Genomic DNA, 23,512 nt, shown 5'->3' on the forward strand with positions numbered 1-23,512 from the left:
ATATGTTTCCCAATCAGAGACAGCTGTTTATCGTTGTCTCTGATTGGGGATCATATTTAGGTAGCCATTTTTTCTCATTTTGTGTTGTGGGATCTTGTCTATGTATAGTTGCCTTCAGGCACATCAGTAGCGTTTCTGTTTTGGTTGTTTGTTTTTGTTCAGTGAGTTTCGATTTATTAAAATTATGTGGAACTCTACTCACGCTGCGCCTTGGTCCGATCCTTACGATGAAGGTGACAGAAATTGTTAGATTACTTGTTAGATATTACTGCATGTTCGGAACTAGAAGCGTAAGCATTTCGCTACACTTGCATTAAAAATCTGCTAACCATGTGTATGTGACAAATAACATTTGATGTGTCTATTGTTGTTTTTATTTTTTTTGTAGGCGTTGCTAAATTTTTTGTTAGGGCAAATCAAATAAGACATTTTAAACTAGAAATTATAAACTTTAGAAGCCTTTTTGTACCTTGAATACACTACAAGTTTCCATTTCCTGCTGTGCAGGAAGATTCTCTCTGCAACAAAAGTGATCAATTTAAGATCTTACATCTGTAGCTACTTTTATGTCATTTAGTAGTACGTGAACAGGTGCGTTCATTCCGGTGCAAGAGGCCTGCATGCATTCAGTCTGAATAATGCCTCTTCTTCCTTCTCAAGAACCAACCTGTTCTACCACTTTGAAATAGGCTATAGACCAACTACACCCTGATGACATGGAACTGTCAGCTGATCTTCACACAATGTTTACTTCTGTTGGTTCATGTTTTCACACAGCAGGCTAGGCACACACACTCATTGCTACAGTGCTATAGGTTATGTTGTTGCTCTCCATCTTCTAGACTTCAGCTCCTTCTTGTGTAAGGGAACCTTTTCAGGTGAGTCCCTGTTGTATTTTAGGACTAGTGTTTTCCTAGTTGGCTAAATTACAGCTGGCGTTTTTGTATTTGCTTATCTGTGGTTCTTTCAAAGATTGGCTAACAGTATGATACCGTATCGAAGCATATCTGAAATTATAACGATGAATCGATTTGTCACTTATCAGACTCATCTAGTGTAGTCTGGCTCTTTCAACTGTTTCCCATCGTGGTCCAAAGGGCTACACCTGAAATTGGTTGTATTTCCTCACTGTCAAAATGTACAAAAAAATATTCCTCTATCCATTGCTATTGGAGTTCTCTGCTCCCTGACTGTTTTGATGACTGTTAGCAAACTGGATTATAAATGTAGGTCTATTCTCATTTCTACACAGTTTAGATTTTGGTGGTAGAAATTTTAAATCCAATCAAATTGTATCTGTTACATGCGCTGAATACAACAGGTGTAGACTTTACTGTGAAATGCTTACTTACAAGCCCTAACCAACAATGCAGAGTTAAAAAATAATACAAATAAGAACATTTGCATTTTCTTTGGAGCTTGTTTTTTTTTCATGTTTTTTAAAAATTGAACTATTATTGAACTTGGCAAGTCAGTTAAGAACAAATTCTTACTTACAATGAATAACAATAACAAGGCTATATACAGGGACTACCGGTACCGAGCCAATGTGCAGAGGTACAAGGCAGGTAATATGTAAAAAAAAAATAAAAAAAATCTCAAACCACCAGCGGGACGGATTTAATTGTCTCAAGGGCCGGATCTGGCCCGCTGGCCGCAGGTTTCATACCCCTGAACTGGATGCTTTACTAAATATTGTAACATCTGTTTGTTATATGACTCAAATTATTATTATTGTCCTATTTGACTATTACTCTTTTTATGGAGCTTCTTTAACTGGAGATGGAGTCTTTTAATCTGTTAATCAGGTATTTCAGATCGTGTTTGTTGTCTGCAATTTGATTAATAAAAACGTTGAACTTGGATTTATTCTTCACACAGAAAGGTAAGGACCCATGTCCGAAATGATTTTGCAGTGAATTAATGCTGTCTGTCTGTGTAGAAAGGCTATAGTCCTATAATGTCTCACTAAACTATATCCTATATTACAATGTTATTACAGTCCAACAGTGGTTCCTGTCTGTACGTATGCTGCCATGTGTCATAGCTTGGGTACCAGTTGGTTCAGCTAGCATTCTATTCCTTGCACTCCGTTTCATTGCCAAACATTCTTTGGCACCTAACACAGAGTGAAAGGAGTGGAATGTTATCTAAACAGACTGGTACACAGACGACATGTGGCATTGTGTCAAAGAAGGTGATCTTGATCAATGGAGTCAGATTACGGAGTGGTTTCCCTAATCTCCCAACGGTGGAATGAAATATGCTGGATTATGTGAGGGAGAATGGGGAAGCCAACACAGAGAAGGGGAGAATGAAACAGGGGAAGCCAGGGAAAGGAGGCAGGGATTAAAGATTATTTGACCAAGGATGCATCCCAAATGGCTCCTATATATACCACTATAGCCTCTAAGTAATGCACTATGTAGGGAATATCAAATCACATGTATTTATATAGCCCTTCGTACATCAGCTGATATCTCAAAGTGCTGTACAGAAACACAGCCTACAACCCCAAATAGCAAGCAATGCAGGTGTAGAAGCACGGTGGCTAGGAAAAACTCCCTAGAAAGGCAAAAACCTAGGATGAAACCTAGAGAGGAACCAGGCTATGAGGGGTGGCCAGTCCTCTTCTGGCTGTGCCGGGTGGAGATTATAACAGAACATGGTCCAGATGTTCAAATATAAATGACCAGCATGGTCAAATAATAATAATCACAGTAGTTGTCGAGGGTGCAGCAAGTCAGCACCTCAGGAGTAAATGTCAGTTGGCTTTTCATAGCCGATCATTAAGAGTATCTCTACCACTCCTGCTCTCTAGAGAGTTGAAAACAGCAGGTCTGGGACAGGTAGCACGTCCGGTGAACAGTTCAGGGTTCCATAGCCGCAGGCAGAACAGTTGAAACTGGAGCAGCAGCACGGCCAGGTGGACTGGGGACAGCAAGGAGTCATCATGCCAGGTAGTCCTGAGGCATGGTCCTAAGGCTCAGGTCCTCAGAGAGAAAGAGAGAATTAGAGATAGCATACTTATATTCACACAGGACACCGGATAAGACACGAGAAGTACTCCAGATATAACAAACTGACCCTAGCCCCCCGACACATAAACTACTGCAGCATAAATACTGGAGTTTGAGACGGGAGGGGTCAGGAGACACTGTGGCCCTATCCGATGATACCCCCGGACAGGGCCAAACAGGAAGGATATAACCCCACCCACTTTGCCAAAGCACAGCCCCCACACACTAGAGGGATATCTTCAACCACCAGCTTACCGTCCTGAGACGAGGCCGAGTATAGCCCACAAAAATCTCCGCCACGGCACAACCCAAGTTAGGGTTGCTCTACAACCTTCGATGCAGGCTACACACAGCACCACCAGACCTGGGTTTACATTCTATTTGAAATCTTTCAAATACTTTGTGTTTATTCTCGCCTGCCTAGAGTGCCAGATGGGCAGATTGCCATTTATTGTAATGAGTCTTGCCCTGGAGGCAGCTCTGAAGAAAGGTCACTAGCTATATATACACACACCACCCCAGCATGGGTAACAGTGGCTGCTATATATACACCACCCCACCATGGGTAACAGTGGCTCCTATATATACACCCCCCCAGCATGGGTAACAGTGGCTGCTATATATACACCACCCCCCCCAGCATGGGTAACAGTGGCTGCTATATATACACCCCCCCAGCATGGGCAACAGTGACTGCTTTATATACACCCCCCCAGCATGGGTAACAGTGGCTCCTATATATACACACCACCCCCCCAGCATGGGTAACAGTGACTGCTATATATACACCCCCCCAGCATGGGCAACAGTGGCTGCTGTATATACACCACCCCCCAGCATGGGTAACAGTGGCTGCTATATATACACCACCCCCCCAGCATGGGTAACAGTGACTGCTATATATACACCCCCCCAGCATGGGCAACAGTGACTGCTTTATATACACCCCCCCAGCATGGGTAACAGTGGCTCCTATATATACACACCACCCCCCAGCATGGGTAACAGTGACTGCTATACACCCCCAGCATGGGCAACAGTGGCTGCTGTATATACACCACCCCAGCATGGGTAACAGTGGCTGCTGTATATACACCACCCCACCATGGGTAACAGTGGCTGCTGTATATACACCCCCCAGCATGGGTAACAGTGGCTCCTATATATACACACCACCCCCCAGCATGGGTAACTGACTGCTATATATACACCCCCCAGCATGGGCAGTGGCAGCATGGGCAACAGTGGCTGCTGTAAGCATGGGCAACAGTGGCTGCTGTACAACAGAGGCTGCTGTATATACACCCCCCCAGCATGGGTAACAGTGACTGCTGTATATACACCACCCCAGCATGGGTAACAGAGGCTGCTGTATATACACACCACCCCCCCAGCATGGGTAACAGTGGCTCCTATATATACACACCACCCCCCATGGGTAACAGTGACTGCTATATATACCCCCCAGCATGGGCAACAGTGGCTGCTGTATATGACCCCCCAGCATGGGCAACAGTGGCTGCTGTAACACCACCCCAGCATGGGTAACTGCTGTATATACACCACCCCCACCATGGGTAATAGAGGCTGCTGTACACACCCCCCCAGCATGGTGTAACAGAGGCCACCACCCCCAGCATGGGTAACAGTGGCTCCTATATATACACACCACCCCCCCAGCATGGGTAACAGTGGCTGGTAACAGTGGCTGCTGTATACACACCCCCAGCATGGGTAACAGTGGCTGCTGTACACCACCCCACCATGGGTAACAGTGGCTCCTATATATACACCCCCAGCATGGGTAACAGTGGCTCCTATATATACACACCCACCCCCAGCATGGGTAACAGAGGCTGCTGTATATACACCACCCCCCCAGCATGGGTAACAGTGGCTCCTATATATACACACCACCCCCCCATGGGTAACATGGCTCCTAACAGCATGGGTAACAGTGGCTCCTATATATACACACCCCCCAGCATGGGTAACACTCCCACCACCCCCCAGCATGGGTAACAGTGGCTCCTATATATACACACCACCCCCCCAGCATGGGTAACAGTGGCTCCTATATATACCACCCCCAGCATGGGTAACAGTGGCTCCTATATATACACCACCCCCAGCATGGGTAACAGTGGCTCCTATATATACACCACCCCCAGCATGGGTAACAGTGGCTCCTATATATACACCACCCCCCCAGCATGGGTAACAGTGGCTCCTATATATACACCACCCCCCCAGCATGGGTAACAGTGGCTCCTATATATACACCACCCCCCCAGCATGGGTAACAGTGGCTCCTATATATACACCACCCCCCCAGCATGGGTAACAGAGGCTCCCTATATATACACCACCCCCCAGCATGGGTAACAGAGGCTGAGATATATATATATATATATATATATATATATATATATATATATATATACATATACATATACATATACATATATATACACACACACACTGTTGGTACCAGCACGGTACCAATCTGGACCCCACTGCTATTCTGCATCTTTATCCCCCTGTTGTTCACTACTATTCCTGCCTTAATAAAGTGATAATTATGAATATATATATATACACATATATATATATATATATACATATACATATATACATACACATATATACACATATATATACATACACATATATATATATTATTATTATAATTTTTACATTTGTTTGTTTTTCTTCTTCCAGTGACGGAAGGAAGGATGAAGGCAGAAGCTCCTCCCCACTCCCCCGGATTGGAGGATTTGGCGATCCGGTGTCGGGAAGTGTGTCGGTCGTACGGGAAACTCAAAGTCCTGAGTAACCTCAACTTGACCGTGCCACAGGGACACATGTTAGTAAACCACACTGACATTACAACAAAATCAGGATTCATGTCCAAATCATATATACGTAAGTTAATTGAGTGACACTATTAAGTTTTAGATACGTTATGATGATTTGGACATGAAGTGTGAAAAGACTGTAGTTACCTTTGACTTGCATTGGATTTGTGCCACATTTCACACAATGGCCAAGTAAGCAAAACCAAAGCATGGATTGCTATGATACCCTTACAGGGTAAGGAACAGGGCCTGATTACTGAACGGGCACGCATGGCAGGTGCCCCAGGGGGGGTTGTAGGCCCTCTGGAGGTCACAAAATGTGTTGAAATGCAGGAAGTTAGCTGTTTTCCAGGAACCCAAATGCAGTAGTCCGGCCCTGGTGAGGAAACCAATATGTAATTTTTTAAACTATCCCTTTAAAGCATAATGATAATCTATACCTTTAACACGTAAACAACATAATTGCATTCTTGCTTATGGTAAAATTTAGGCTTCACTTGGATTTTCACGTGAATCATGCATTGATGTCATAGGAAGTTGTATGCGAGTTACGATTAAGAGTCAGACCATACTGAGTAATAAAGGTAGCAATGTTATCATACTATCACACTATAGTACAGGGGTACTCAACCTTGACCCTACGAGGTCTGGAGTCTGCTTGTTTTCTGTTATACCTGATCATTAATCACACCCACCTGTTGTCCCAGGTCTAAATCAGTCACTGACAAGAGGGGAACAATGAAAATGCAGTGGAACTGGCTTGGAGGTCCAGAGTTGAGTTTGAGGGCTAATAGTAGATCTCTATGATTTGGCTCTCAGGTCAATTCTTTTAACCCAAAATTCTGTTCTCTTACCTTGCAGCTACGGCCTGCTGGGTCCGAGTGGGTGTGGGAAGACCACGCTGTTGAAATGCATTCTGGGAACCCTGAAGATCTCCCGAGGGCACATCAGCGTGTTGGGGAAGCCGCCCGCATTTCCTGGTCACCAGGTCCCTGGGAGGATGGTGGGGTACATGCCACAGGTACACTGTTATCAAATCAAATGTATTTATATAGCCCTTCTTATATTTATATAGCCCTCCTTCTCATCAGCTGATATCTCAAAGTGCTGTACAGAAACCCAGCCTAAAACCCCAAACAGCAAGCAATGCAGGTGTAGAAGCACCGTGGCGAGGAAAAACTCCATAGAAAGGCCCAAACCTAGGAAGAAACCTAGAGAGGAACCAGGCTATGAGGGGTGGCCAGTCCTCTTCTGGCTGTGCTGGGTAGAGAGGAACCAGGCTATGAGGGGTGGCCAGTCCTCTTCTGGCTGTGCTGGGTAGAGAGGAACCAGGCTATGAGGGGTGGCCAGTCCTCTTCTGGCTGTGCCTGGTAGAGAGAGCCAGGCTATGAGGGTGGCCAGTCCTCTTCTGGCTGTGCCGGGTGGAGATTATAACAGAACATGGCCAAGATGTTCAAATGTTCATAGATGACCAGCATGGTCAAATAATAGTAATCACAGTAGTTGTCGAGGGTGCAGCAAGTCACCACCTCAGGAGTAAATGTCAGTTGGCTTTTCATAGCCGATCATTAAGAGTATCTCCACCGCTCCTGCTGTCTCTAGAGAGTTGAAAACAGCAGGTCTGGGACAGGTAGCACGTCCGGGGAACATCTTATAGGTACACTACATACCACAGGTAAACTGTTACCTTTTAGCTACACTACATACCACATGTAAACTGTTACCTTTTAGCTACACTACATACCACATGTAAACAGGAGAACATACTCCATAGTATGTCCGTATTCACAAAGGGTCTTACTCGTGTATAAGGGAGATGTATGTTCAGATGAGCTTATTTCCAAGATTTCAACTAACAGCTCACAGCCGAACACTTGATTAACACAACACACCAAAACACAACACATACCATGACATAACATTGTGTTTCTCCTTTAGGACCTGGCGTTGTACAATGAGTTTTCTATCAGTGACACCCTGACGTTCTTCGGAAGGATCCACGGCCTGTCATCTACGGACACCCAGGCACGCATGGACTTCCTGGTGGACTTCCTGGACTTACCTCACAACAGCAGCCTGGTTGGAAAACTCAGGTAATTAGGGTTGCAAAATTCCAGTATCTTTCCCAAAGTTCCCAGGATTTCCAGAAACCTTTCCTTCCAGCTTTCGGAGCATTGTCAACTCGATGCCATTTGATTTACGAGCTGGAATGAATAATAGTCCACGCGAGCTCCTTTAAAAAGCAACAACGCTGTCATGCATAGGTGTAATAGGTGGCAGGGAAGTCAGGCGCAGGAGAGTCAGACTGAGTGTAAAATGGAGTCTTTTAATAAAGTTCCAAGAGTATGCTCCATAACAATAAATGTACAAACAAACCAAACATGGGTACGAGGACCCGACGCGCCCCTATACAACAATCACACTATACTGACAATAAAACAATCTCTGACAAAGACATGAGGGGAAACAGAGGGTTAAATACACAACAGGTAATGAATGGGATTGAAAACAGGTGTGTGAGAAGACAAGACAAAACCAATGGAAAATGAAAAAAGGATCAATGATGGCTAGAAGACCGGTGACATCGAACGCCGAGCACCGCCCGAACAAGGAGAGGCAACGACTTCGGTAGAAGTCGTGACAAACGCTGCACATACACCCGGGTGGTACCACTCAATACGTGTGTTTTACATCCCTTTGATATCTAGATTTTAAGTAGACGTTGTGCACCAATATTGAGTTTTAAAAGCCTGTGATATCAAATGAAGTGTCCTTTAATATAGACCACATTCATTTTTAATGTGAATAAAGGCCTACTAATGTGCCAAAATTCTGCATTGTGACATGTCCCTCCGTCAACCCTAGGAAGATGTTAACACACTTAACCCCAGCATTTCTCCAAGTTTCACCATCATTGTAAAGTCCTAGTTATGTTGTTGTTTTTGACAGTCATTTCTGAAGATTATTATTTATTTATTGTTATTAGTGATTCATTTACTTCTGTCCTTCATTTTAAGGTCCACCTTGTTATGTGAACTGACCTCTTTTAATATGGTGAAACTTTTAATTTTTTAAATAATCATTGAACATCTAATAGTCAAATCACGGAGTAAAAACAGGCGAGCTGTTTCTACTCTTTTTATCCATGTTCTGGTGTTCTGTGGTGGGAAACGGCATGGCAACAACACTTTGGGGTGACCATCGCTAATTGTGAATGGGAAACTATTCCCACTAATGCCCCAAAATGATGATATTCCATTTAAAATGATAAATAAATTACAAACTACACCTGTCCCAAATATAAGCAGCACTTGGTACTTATGCACATGTCTTCTGATACTGTCCTGTAGTTAATGATTTGGAGAAAGAGGTGGAAAGGGACATTTCAAACATTTTGGGCTCTCCAGTTGGTCTATAGGGGGGTTTCGATCTCCTTCCCTGTGCCTAGACTATGGTTGAGTCCCAAATGGGACCATATCCCCAGTATAGTGCACTACCTTTGACCAGTAGTGCACTATATAGGAAATAGGGTGCCATTTGGGACTCAGTATATCTAATTTTCATCTGGAGGAAAAGTACACTACAACCAAGAGAGATAGAAAGAGAAGGAAACGGTTTCCCCCTGAGGAGGTTTATGTTTGTTTGTCATGGGCTTCTGTCACGTAAAAATGCTGTGGAGTCAGCCCGCCCTGTCTGAAACTAAGTAGGTGTTATGCAACAGACATTTGCCAAGATGTCAACGCCAAAAAGAAGGCTCCCTCACTTCCATCAAAACAACTCCTCAATGATTGCTTATTACTCTTAGATGTAACAGTAAGAGTACACAGCAAACTGGCCTGTATTACCTGGCGTTGATTATTCAGGGTAACATTTCTAGTGTTGATTCAGGAGTTAAATTAACACTCGGTGGTGTTAAATAACCCCAGTGTTGGTGTTAATAACCAGAGTTGCTGAAATGGTTGTTCCAGTTTATTGCTTTAGGTAGTCTGATATTTTAATCTTCCCAACTCTGGCAGTTGCAGGTGAATAAAAATGCAACATTTTAGATATCCCCTGCTCTGGCTGGATATCAATAGGAATGACACATCACTTTGTAAGCCAGCATAATGTGACTTGCAGAACTTGATGTGGCCTGTAAACCATGAGTTGTAGGCCACTGTATCCACTGAAGTGTGGACCCGTATAGACACTGGAACAGTGTTAAACTCCTGTGTAGCTATCGTCATGGCATCAGCTCATGGGAATCTGAATAAAGATGGAAGATTACTCTTGGATAATAACTCTTAGATCTGGTATAATAACTCTTAGATCTGGTATAATAACTCTTAGATCTGGTATAATAACTCTTAGATCTAGTATAATAACTCTTAGATCTCGTATAGTAACTCTTAGATCTCGTAAAATAAACTCTGTAGATCTGGCTAGGAAAAACTCTTAGATCTCGTATAAGAAACTCTTAGATCTGGTATAATAACTCTTAGATCTGGTATAATAACTCTTAGATCTGGGATAGTAACTCTTAGATCTGGTATAGTAACTCTTAGATCTCGTATAGTAACTCTTAGATCTGGTATAATAACTCTTAGATCTGGGATAATAACTCTTAGATCTGGTATAGTAACTCTTAGATCTGGTATAATAACTCTTAGATCTGGTATAATAACTCTTAGATCTGGTATAATAACTCTTAGATCTGGTATAATAGCTCTTAGATCTGGTATAATAACTCTTAGATCTCGTATAATAACTCTTAGATCTCGTATAGTAACTCTTAGATCTGGTATAATAACTCTTAGATCTCGTATAATAACTCTTAGATCTGGTATAATAACTCTTAGATCTCGTATAGTAACTCTTAGATCTGGTATAATAACTCTTAGATCTGGGATAATAACTCTTAGATCTGGTATAATAACTCTTAGATCTGTGTGTGTGTGTGTGTGTGTGTGTGTGTGTGCGTGTGTGTGTGTGTGTGTGTGTGTGTGTGTGTGTGTGTGTGTGTGTGTGTGTGTGTGTGTGTGTGTGTGTGTGTGTGTGTGTGCGTGTTTACAGCGGAGGGCAGAAACGAAGGGTGTCTCTAGGAGCAGCCTTACTTCAAAACCCCCAGTTATTGATTCTGGATGAACCCACAGTCGGGGTGGACCCTGTGCTGAGAGCCAAGTATGAACTGCACACAGACACTCACATTCAACCAAAACCAAACTGAAACCTATTGTACCCCATAGGGTGCCTTTTGGGGGCCCAGAGGGTGCCTTTTGGGGGCCCAGAGGATGCCTTTTGGGGGCCCAGAGGGTGCCTTTTGGGGGCCCAGAGGGTGCCTTTTGGGGGCCCAGAGGGTGCCTTTTGGGGGCCCAGAGGATGCCTTTTGGGGGCCCAGAGGGTGCCTTTTGGGGGCCCATAGGATGCCTTTGGGGGCCCATAGGATGCCTTTTGGGGGCCCAGAGGATGCCTTTTGGGGGCCCAGAGGGTGCCTTTTGGGGGCCCAGAGGGTGCCTTTTGGGGGCCCATAGGGTGCCTTTTGGGGGCCCAGAGGGTGCCTTTTGGGGGCCCAGAGGGTGCCTTTTGGGACACAGATTAAGACATCTTTATGGTGGTAATCAAATCATATCTGCATGAAGTTAGTTTATTCGTTGTGTGACGCTGAAAGGTGGTTCTCTGAACTGCACTCATGTGATGAGTAACCTTGCCTGAGACCTCAAGACCTGTGTTAGCTCCCCAAGCTAATGCCTAGGCTTTAGCTCAACGGAACACGCAGTCTTTTGGTGCGCAGATGATCACATTTGCACACTCTTTCTCTGTGTCTCTACTGCTCGAGGTACAGTACAACATTATCCCAAACAGCACCCCATGTCCTGAATAGTGCAATATTTTGGACCAGAGCCCTGGTTATAAAAGTGCACTTTATAGAGAATAAGGTGCCATTTGGGACAATAGGATGTGCCCTTAAACTGAGTTGTGTCATGTGTCCCTGTAGGATCTGGCAGCATCTAGTAGAGATTGTGAAAACTGGAAAAGTGTCAGTCGTCATCACCACTCACTACATAGAGGAGGCCAGGCAAGCAACTTGGTGCGCAGGCTATCTCATGATAACTACAACACTTATCCCAAGTGGTAAGATACAGTCTATATACATGATAACTACCTACTGATAGACACTACATAGATAACTCTATATACATGATAACTACTGATAGACACTACATAGAGGAGGCCAGGCAAGCCAACGTGGTAAGATACAGTCTATATACATGATAACTACCTACTGATAGACACTACATAGAGGAGGCCAGGCAAGCCAACGTGTAAGATACAGTCTATATACATGATAACTACCTACTGATAGACACTACATAGAGGAGGCCAGGCAAGCCAATGTGGTAAGATACAGTCTATATACATGATAACTACCTACTGATAGACACTACATAGAGGAGACCAGGCAAGCCAACGTGGTAAGATACAGTCTATATACAGTGCCTTGCGAAAGTATTCGGCCCCCTTGAACTTTGCGACCTTTTGCCACATTTCAGGCTTCAAACATAAAGATATAAAACTGTATTTTTTTGTGAAGAATCAACAACAAGTGGGACACAATCATGAAGTGGAACGACATTTATTGGATATTTCAAACTTTTTTAACAAATCAAAAACTGAAAAATTGGGCGTGCAAAAATGATTCAGCCCCTTTAAGTTAATACTTTGTAGCGCCACCTTTTGCTGTCCTCACCTGTCACAATAAACCTGTCCTCACCTGTCACAATAAACCTGTCCTCACCTGTCACAATAAACCTGTCCTCACCTGTCATAATAAACCTGTCCTCACCTGTCATAATAAACCTGTCCTCACCTGTCCAATAAACCTGTCCTCACCTGTCACAATAAACCTGTCCTCACCTGTCACAATAAACCTGTCCTCACCTGTCACAATAAACCTGTCCTCACCTGTCACAATAAACCTGTCCTCACCTGTCACAATAAACCTGTCCTCACCTGTCCTACTAAACCTGTCCTCACCTGTCACAATAAACCTGTCCTCACCTGTCACAATAAACCTGTCCTCACCTGTCACAATAAACCTGTCCTCACCTGTCATAATAAACCTGTCCTCACCTGTCATAATAAACCTGTCCTCACCTGTCCTACTAAACCTGTCCTCACCTGTCATAACTAACCTGTCCCCACCTGTCACAATAAACCTGTCCTCACCTGTCACAATAAACCTGTCCTCACCTGTCACAATAAACCTGTCCTCACCTGTCCTACTAAACCTGTCCTCACCTGTCCTACTAAACCTGTCCTTACATGTCCTACTAAACCTGTCCTCACCTGTCATAATAAACATGTCTTCACCTGTCCTACTAAACCTGTCCTCACCTGTCCTACTAAACCTGTCCTTACATGTCCTACTAAACCTGTCCTTACATGTCCTACTAAACCTGTCTTTACCTGTCCTACTAAACCTGTCCTCACATGTCCTACTAAACCTGTCCTCACCTGTCACAATAAACCTGTCCTCACCTGTCATAATAAACCTGTCCTCACCTGTCCTACTAAACCTGTCCTTACCTGTCCTACTAAACCTGTCCCCACCTGTCCTACTAAACCTGTCCTCACCTGTCACAATAAACCTGTCCTCACCTGTCACAATAAACCTGTCCTCACCTGTCATACTAAACCTGTCCTCACCTGTCAATAAACCTGTCCTCACCTGTCATAATAAACCTGTCCCCCACCTGTCCTACTAAACCTGTCCTTACCTGTCCTACTAAACCTGTCCTCACCTGTCCTACTAAACCTGTCCTCACCTGTCACAATAAAACTGTCCTGACCTGTCATACTAAACCTGTCCTTACCTGTCCTACTAAACCTGTCCTCACCTGTCCTACTAAACCTGTCCTCACCTGTCACAATAAAACTGTCCTCACCTGTCATACTAAACCTGTCCCCACCTGTCCTACTAAACCTGTCCTTACCTGTCCTACTAAACCTGTCCACACCTGTCCTACTAAACCTGTCCTCACCTGTCACAATAAAACTGTCCTCACCTGTCATACTAAACCTGTCCTCACCTGTCATACTAAAACAAGTCTTACCAGTACAAATATTTTATGACTAAGGCTCTTTCTTAATGAATCTTTCCTTGATTCCTCGCATCCTCTCTCCGCGCCACGTTCCTCAAAACTCCATTTGGAATAACTGCTGTTTTCTATCTCTCCAGGTGGGTCTGATGAGGAATGGCCGAATGTTGGCAGAGGGGGAACCAGAAACCTTGATGAAACAGAACAGTGCTGCGGTGAGTAGCCAACAACAGTGTATACAATTTACTTATAAGAATATTTTGTACATTTCTCACTGTATTCAGACAGTTGGAAACTGAAGGGGGAGACAGGTGTACAGGCAAGCGGGAGTATAGTAGAAGCAGGGATTGAATGGCGGTTTATATTAGAGTATATTTAATGTGACTGATGCCAGGAGTGTTACCACTACACAACAATGTTCTGCAGGCAGTAGCCCTACATTGACCCTATTGTCTCCTACCATCCAATCACTGCAGACTTTGGAAAAAGCTTTCCTACAGCTATGTGAGACGTCTGACTGTTGATGTCTGACTGTTGATGTCTAACTGCCTTCTCAGTAATCAAAATTATATTGAAAAGACATCTTAAAAACATATTTCCCAGATGTTCATTTTAGGTTCTGCATGCAAGGTGAAAATACATACAGTACCAGTCAAACGTTTGGACACACCTACTCATTCAAGGGTTTTTCTTTATTTTTACGATTTTCTACATTGTAGAATAATAGTGAAGACGTCACAACTATGAAATAACACATATGGAACTTTTGACTGGTACTGTATGTATTTTCATCTTTCATTCAGAACCTAAAATTAACATCTGGAAAATATGTTTTTTTTTAGACGTCTTTTCAATATAATTGTGCCTACTGGGAAAGCAGTCAACAGTCAGACATCTCCCACAGCTGTCGGAATGCTTTCTCCAGAGTCTGCAACGCGTGGATGAGGAGGTGTGTCCAAACTTTAGACCGGTACTGTATTTTCCAGCCGTTGAATTCGGGTTCATATTCAGTTCTAAAGGAGAGTTGATAATGCGTATTATCCAGTCATTGAAAATATGTATTTTCTGGACAATTCTGAATGAGTTGAAGAGACGTAATTTTGGTCATTGATTTAAACTGCACATACTGTACATTCTCAATGAAGTTTGCGTTATATCAGAATAATACTTTTTTAAATCCATTTAATATAAGAAAGAGGAGCCAAGTGAAGATTACAACATATTTCTTATTGCGCCAATCTGTCAGTCACTTATGTAAGCTTTTTCAAAGGCTTTAAAACAGGCAGCAATGACGTTAAAAGTGGTCCAACAAATGGAATAAACCAACAAACCAGTTCAACTACAAGAACATTCTCAGTAACGGTTACAGGAATATTTTTTTTCTTGCAATGACTTTGAGATGTTGTTGTTTATCAACCTTAGTTGAATGAACTGACTGGAAGTTGCTCTGAACTAGAGCGTCTGCTGAATGACCAAAATGTAAAGGTTAATGTCAATTATTGTAATGCTCTCCGCCCCCAAGCAAGTACACATTGGGTCAGTCCGGACCAGACCAAATCCGAACAAATCATAGACGTCTAGGCTATGTTTCACAAGTTTCAACAGCACAGTACAGTAGAGCACAGTACATTACATACATTACAGTACAGAGGACAGTCGAGTTGAATTCAGAAGAGTAGAGTACAATACAATACAGTTTAATTCAGTACAGTAGAGTACAATACAATACAGTTTAATTCATTACAGTAGAGTACAATACAATACAGTTTAATTCAGTGCAGTAGAGTACAATACAGTACAGTTTAATTCAGTCGAGTAGAGCACACTAGAGCACAGTAGAGTACAGTATAGTTTAATTCAGTAGAGTAGAGTACACTAGAATACAGTAGAGTGCAGTACAGTTTAATTCAGTAGAGTACACTAGAGTACAGTAGAGTGCAGTACAGTACAGTTTAATTCAGTAGAGTACATGAGGGTAAAATACAGTACATTATACTATATTATACTCTACTGTACTCTACTGTACTAAACCACTTTTCTTTCATGTACTGTACTCTGCTGTGCTCTACTGTACTGTAATGTAGTGTACTCTACTGTGCTCTACCGTACTGTAATGTAGTGTGCTCTACTGTACTGTAATGTAGTGTGCTGTGTTCCACTGCACTGTAATGTACTCTGCTGTGTTCTACTGTACTGTGCTGTGTCACCACTGTACTGTAATGTAGTGTCTCTACTGTACTATGATGTCTAATTGGTGTGTCTAACTGACTGTAATGGATGTCCGTGTGACCGTTGAAATCAAGTGCTCTACTGCTGTAATGTAGTGTACAAACTGTGCTCTACCGACTGTAATGTAGTGGTCCTGTGCTTAATGTAGTGGTTCTGTGTTGACCACTGTAATGTAGTGTGTTCTACTGACTGTAATGTTATCTGTGTGTTCAACTGACTGTGCTGTGTCTCCATCTTGTTAAAAATACTGCCCCATCCACCCACTGCAGACCCTGACCAGAAAGGATGTCCGTGCAGCGTGTGAAACCTCAAGGCCGGGTGGACAGCAAACAAAGACGCCTACGTCAGGGTGGTTGGTTCTGTGTTGACCACTGATCATATAAACTTGACTGTGTTATCTGTGTGTTCAATTGACTGTGTTGTCTATCTCCTCTACTGCCCCATCCACCCACTGCAGACCCTGGAGAAAGCCTTCCTGCAGCTGTGTGAGACCTCAGACCAGGTGGGCTCCAAACACAGCACCTACCCTCAGGGTGGGGTACTGAGACACCAATCACTCGAAACGGCAGGAAGAGAGTCAACCAATCATGGGATACGGGCACTGGACCAGTTGAAGAGCTGCCCAAATACTCAGGGTTGTATGGACACTGTATACTCAGGTAAATGTAGGGTTGTATGGACACTATACTGTATATACTCAGGTAAATGTAGGGTTGTATGGACACTATACTGTATATACTCAGGTAAATGTAGGGTTGCAAAGTTGTCTTGAATTGAATATCCTTCAATACTGTGTGTGTGTGTTGGGTTGGGTTTTACTATCTTTGTCGGGACCAGAAGTCCTCACAAGGATAGTAAAACAAGGAAAATTCAGACAAGTGGGGACATTTTAGGCTTAGGGGTTAGGTTAAGGGTTACAATTTGGGTTAGAACTAGGGTTAGCAGTTAGGGTTAGGTTAGAGGGGTTAAGGTAAGGGTTAGGTTAAGTGTTAGGGTTAGGAGTTAGGGTTAGGTTAGAGGGGTTAAGGTAAGCGTTAGGTTAAGTGTTAGGGTTAGGAAAAATAGAATTTTGAATGGGAATCAATTGTTTGGTCCCCACAAGGATAGTAAAACAAACGTGTGTGTGTGTGTGTGTGTGTGTGTGTGTGTGTGTGTGTGTGTGTGTGTGTGTGTGTGTGTGTGTGTGTGTGTGTGTGTGTGTGTGTGTGTGTGTGTGTGTGTGTGTGTGTGTGTGTGTGTGTGTGTGTGTGTGTGTGTGTGTGTGTGTGTGTGTGTGTGTGTTTGTGTGTAGCGGACTGGAAGGTACGAGTCAGGCATGTGATGCCAAAGTGGAGGAACATCGCAGCTCTGATTATCAAGACCACGGTGCGGATGAAGAGAATGCCTGGGTGAGGAGGATGAGGATGAATTAAAGGAGTAGAATGAGCTGGAGGAAGGCAGACACGATAATGATGAAGATGATGATCCCTTAAATCTTCCAACCAAAATGTCTGGAATACCTGGGAATTCTGGGAAAGTTGACAGAATTCTGCAACCCCAGTCTGATTGCATTGTATCTGTCCAGGTCCCTGTTTTTCCAGTTCCTTCTGCCAGTCATGCAGATCTCTCTGATGTGTCTGTGTATCGGAGGAGACCCCAAAGGAATACAGGTGGCTGTGGTCAACAATGAGACCTCCTCCAGCTCCTATAGCCAATCCCTGCTCTCCTTCCTGGACAACTCCAGCGTGCAACAGGTACTGGACCAATCTCCCACACTGTCCTGCTGGTCAGACTTAGTCCACTAGATGGAGGAATAGGGTGTAACACTGTCCTCCTGGTCAGACTTAGTCCACTAGATGGAGGAATAGGGTGTAACACTGTCCTGCTGGTCAGACTTAGTCCACTAGATGGAGGAGTAGGGTATAATTTAAGACCTAGCTATAGTCACTGATGGTGTCCCCTGTCCCTCCCTGCTCTAGGTGAACCTGTCCCATGCTGAGGCTTTTGCAGGGGCCTATAACGGAGAGTACTGGGCCGTCATCGGGTTTGGAAAGAATTTTACCAGCTACCTGACCAAGAGGTGAGACCTACCTCTGGACCTGTCTCTTGTCTAGTCTCATCTTCTTCCCTTGTTCTTCTGTTCTCCTCTCTTCTCTTCTGTCCTCCTGTGTTCCCTTCTGTTCTGTTCTGTTCTTTTCTGTTATCTTCCTCTCCTCTCCTCTCCTCTACTCTCCTCTCCTCTCCTCTCCTCTACTCTCCTCTCCTCTCCTCTCCTCTCCTCTCTCTCCTCTCCTCTCCTCTCCTCTCCTCTCCTCTCCTCTCCTCTACTCTCCTCTACTCTACTCTACTCTACTCTACTCTACTCTACTCTCCTCTCTTCTTGCCTCTTCTATCTCTTCTCTTAAATCACTGTCCATGACTTGCAATGCCGTTGAACTTTAAGGCCACCAGTGTCAAGATTCTTCCTACAGCGTAATGGAAACCTGTGCACCTTCCAGCTGCCAATGTGACAAAGCATTCCACTGTCTTACACACACCCACACACAGACAGATAGACAGACAGACACACACGGACAGACACACACACAGACACACACACAGTGATGTCAACAAGGCATCTAACATGATGATGACTCTGTGGTGAGGAAGGGTACACCAGTCACCAGTATGTCTGTCTGTGACAGTGTGTATCTGCATGGATTCCTCTCCGTTTGTGTGTGTGTGTGTGTGTGTGTGTGTGTGTGTGTGTGTGTGTGTGTGTGTGTGTGTGTGTGTGTGTGTGTGTGTGTGTGTGTGTGTGTGTGTGTGTGTGTGTGTGTGTGTGTGTGTGTGTGTGTGTGTGTGTGTGTGTGTGTGTGATCAGCCGTGAAGTGGAAAGTCTGGTCTTGCCTGTCGATCAGGGTCACACACACCTGGGCCGACCAGGTAGCTTACTGCATGCACACACACAGTATCATGTCTGTTCTGTGGTGTGTGTTGTATTATACAGGATGATCCAGCGGCAGGTCTCTAAGGAGGTGGTGGATGGAGGGTCGGTGCACGTCTGGTTGGACCTGACCAGTAAGCTTTCACTCCGCAGTCTGTTGGCATGTGACAGTGTTCCAGAATGTACGTTAGAATAGAATGCCATAGAATAGATCTGAATAGAATAGAAACTGTTAGAATAGATCTGAATAGAATAGAACATTGTTAGAATAGATCTGAATAGAATAGAGCACTGTTAGAAAGGAATGTCAATAGAATAGAATAGAATAGATCTGAATAGAATAGAACACTGTTAGAATAGAATAAAATTGATCTGAATAGAATAGAACACTGTTAGAATAGAATAGATCTGAATAGAATAGAAACTGTTAGAATAGATCTGAATAGAATAGAACACTGTTAGAATAGAATAGATCTGAATAGAATAGAGCACTGTTAGAATAGAATACTGATAGAATATCTCTGAATAGAATGGAACACTGTTAGAATATAATAAAATAGATCTGAATAGAATAGAACACTGTTAGAATAGAATAGATCTGAATAGAATAGAACACTGTTAGAATAGATCTGAATAGAATAGAACATTGTTAGAATAGATCTGAATAGAATAGAGCACTGTTAGAAAGGAATGTCAATAGAATAGAATAGATCTGAATAGAATAGAACACTGTTAGAATAGAATAAAATAGATCTGAATAGAATAGAACACTGTTAGAATAGATCTGAATAGAATAGAAACTGTTAGAATAGATCTGAATAGAATAGAACACTGTTAGAATAGAATAGATCTGAATAGAATAGAGCACTGTTAGAATAGAATACTGATAGAATATCTCTGAATAGAATGGAACACTGTTAGAATAGAATAAAATAGATCTGAATAGAATAGAACACTGTTAGAATAGAATAGATCTGAATAGAATAGAACACTGTTAGAATAGAATACTGATAGAATATCTCTGAATAGAATGGAACACTGTTAGAATACAATGCCGATAGAATACAGTAGATCTGAATAGAATAGAACACTGTTAGAATAGAATAGAATAGCCAATAGAATAGATCTGGATAGAATTGAACACTGTTAGAATAGAATAGTTCTGAATAGAATAGAACACTGTTAGAATATAATAGAATGCCAATCCAATAGAATAGATCATAGATAGTTTGGCTGTGGAATTGACCTCTAGGTGTTAGTGTAACTGTTTTACAATACTGTGGGGGTCTTCTGAATGATGGCTCATCTCCCAAGTAATGGAAATGGATTTTGAATGCTTTTCAAAGTAAATGATTGATTAGTTTTATTCCAAATACTGTAAACGTTCAAATCATTGAAATAGATCAAACATTTTTCAAGTGATGTTCGTCAAACTTATGGTGACATTGTTTTAACCTTCTAATGTATTTTCTCCAGATCGACAAATCGCCTTAATGCTTCAGAAAAAAATTAAAGATGCCTTTGAGGTACACCAGAGTTCCCTTTCTTTGTTTTGTCATTAGGTGACGAATGATACTGTTTTGGAAGAGTTAGTTGACTTTTGAGAGTGTTAGTGTTATTATTTATATGGCTTCTGCCTCTCTGTTCCCTCCTCAGGGTTTTATCCAGTATAAGATGAGTAGCAGGTCTTACCTGCTCTCTCTTTCCTGTCAAGGTATGACAATCCCAAAACCCTGGTTAAGTCCCAAAGGTCCATAGGGCTGTGGTCAAAAGTAGTGTCCTATGTAGGAGGGAATAGGGTGTCATTTGGAAGCAGGCCCTGTGTTGATAGTATTCTGCCATCCACATCTACTAGCCTTGCTAGTGTCTGATAGAGACAAGCTGTTATCTTCCCAAGACCACAACGTAACCCGTGTTGTTGAATGTAGACAAATGTTTGATCCATTCCTGATGAATACACAGATGTATTGTGCACTGGGGGGAAAATGTTTCACTTACTATTCTTGTGTCACATTTCTCATTTTTTAAACACCTTTTGCTGCGCTATTTGTCTTTGTCCCGTTTCTCTTTCCAGTTTGAGGAGCCCATCTATGGCAGCATGAACTCAGACTTCACTACGTTTTAGCGTTTGTGACACCACTGGGAGCCGTTCTGGGAAGTAGAGATTCAGTCCCGTCTGAACCTCGTCAGCTTTACTGAGACAAAGATGATAATCTGTTGTTGTTAAATGCTGTATGTCTTTGGTTTCCCTCCTCTTACTCTCTCCCTGTCGCTCTTTCTCTTTCTCTCTCTCTCTCGTTTTGTCTATCTCTCCTGTATCTCTCTCTCCTGTCTTTCTCTATCTCTCTCCTGTGCTCTCTCTCCTTTCTGTCTCTCTCTCCCTGTCGCTCTCTCTCTCTTTCTCTCTCTCTCTTTCTGGCTCTCTCTTTCTCTCTCTCTCTCTCTTTTCTCTCTCTCTCTTTCTTTCTGTCTATCTCCTGTATCTCTCTGTATCTCTCTCTCTCCTGTCTCTCTCACTCTCTCTGTCTCTCTCTAAGCTCCTGTCTCTCTCTCTACTCCATATAACTTCCTCATGTTTCTATTTTTTTCTCTCAATTTATCCTCTTTTCCCTTTTTCTCCTTCCCCTTATTCTACCACCTCCCCCTTCTCTCCCCCTTCTCCCTCATTCTACCCCCCTCTCTCCTTCTCTCTCTCTCCCCTTCTACCCCTCCCTCCTTCTCTCTCATTCTACCATCTCTCCTTCTCTCCCCCCTTTCTCCCTCCCTTCTCCCTCATTCTACCCCCTTCCTCCTTCTCGCTCCCCCTCATTCTCTCCCTTCCTTCTCTCTCCCCACACGCCTTCTCTCTCTACACATCACTTTCTACCTGGCAGTGGGCTTGACTGCTCTGTCCTTCGTGATAGAGAGGAAGGAGGGGCTAATGGAAAGGTGCTGGGTCTCAGGTAAGAGGTCAAAGTTCACAGAGTGGATAACAAAATGGCACCCTATTCCCTATTTAGTGCTTACATTTTGACCTGGGCTAAGGGTCCCAAACAGCACCTATAGAGGGCTTGCAAGTAAGTCACAAATCACCTAGCAACTCCATGTTGGAAGACCAAACTGAAGTCTGATGAAGTCCTCCAATCATCCACATGGATGGCTGCGTTTGTTACCACCGGAAACTTCGGGAAGATTTCCATTATTTTGTTATTTCTAAGGACTCAGAAAACGGAGTCAGTGGGAGAACCTATTCAAGTAAGTAAATATATGTTGAAAGTGATCAAAAACAATGTATTATTAACTAGCTAGCTTGCTACAGAAACTAAGTGTGCAGGCTAACTCAAATTAGCTGCTAACGTAATGTTAAGCTAGTTAACAAACTTTACATACTGTATACAGTAGCTAGCTAGGTGAATTAACTATCCCACCAGTTTGCTAGCTTCATATTAGCTAGTTAGTTATCTTGATGTATTTCTCGTAACTCCAATGCATTTGTAGCTAGTTAGCTAGCTAACAGCCATGGAAGAGGGTGAAAGGATTAGCTCGCAGTTCAGCTGTCAGAGAACAGAGAGTAGGGCTTCTCTAGATAGGGCAAGTACTCTTTGTGGGAGGACATTATGAAACTATTCTCTAGTTCCAGTCCCTAGTGAGATACTGAGGACAGAGAGCAACATAAATATTCAGGGCTGTCTAACTTGAGTATAATGCAGCCTGTTTCTTTGATGTGCGTAGTCAGTGCAAGGTGCCGTGAAAGAAACCCTGTCTGCAGATGAAAGAGGTCCCAATTAATGTCCCAAGAGAATATACCATAGATTATATATTTGTACATTTTTGTGAAGAAAAATACAGTTTAAAAGTCACACAATGTATAAACACATTACAACTGGAGCAGGCCAACCGTACTGGGTGTGCAGGCTTCTGTTCCAGCCCTGCACTAACACACCTGATTCAATGTATCAAACCTAATGTAATCAGGCGTGCTAATGCTGGACTGGAACAGAAGCCTGTTCCCCCAGTAGATCAGTGGAGTGATGTTGGACACCTCTGATATTGACAGTTTTTTGGGGGGGTCACCTGAAATTGTTTTAGTAATAACGGCATACGTGTTACTAAAATGTCTAACCTTTTACCTCGGAGTTAGCTTCCACTTTGACAGTGTTGATTGTTGCTAAGTGTTAATGTAACTATTATTCAAGATGAACTACTGTTGGTGTTGATTAATCACAGATCACAATCCTGCAATAAAGAGGGAAATATGTCTCTAATGTCTGTTTCTGTGTTCTATTCTCAAATTAGTTAATTAGTTTTATTTGATTGTCACTATTTTTCAGGATATCGGCCATGTGAACCCATTTTGCAGCTGATAATGGCATGCAGCACCAATGCAGCCACAGGCCTAAAACAGTGGTTCCCAACTCCAGTCCTCCAGTTCCCCACAACAGC

The 23,512-nt window shown here is 43.0% G+C and overlaps 1 pseudogene; it reads left to right on the forward strand.

Moving 5' to 3' along the window:
* Window positions 1-734: 734 nt before the first annotated feature.
* Window positions 735-21,169, forward strand: LOC135528869 (ABC transporter G family member 23-like; annotated as a pseudogene).
* The last annotated feature ends 2,343 nt before the right edge of the window (window positions 21,170-23,512 follow it).

The sequence above is a fragment of the Oncorhynchus masou genome, unplaced genomic scaffold, assembly GCF_036934945.1.
Source record: "Oncorhynchus masou masou isolate Uvic2021 unplaced genomic scaffold, UVic_Omas_1.1 unplaced_scaffold_1052, whole genome shotgun sequence".
Taxonomy (NCBI): domain Eukaryota; kingdom Metazoa; phylum Chordata; class Actinopteri; order Salmoniformes; family Salmonidae; genus Oncorhynchus; species Oncorhynchus masou.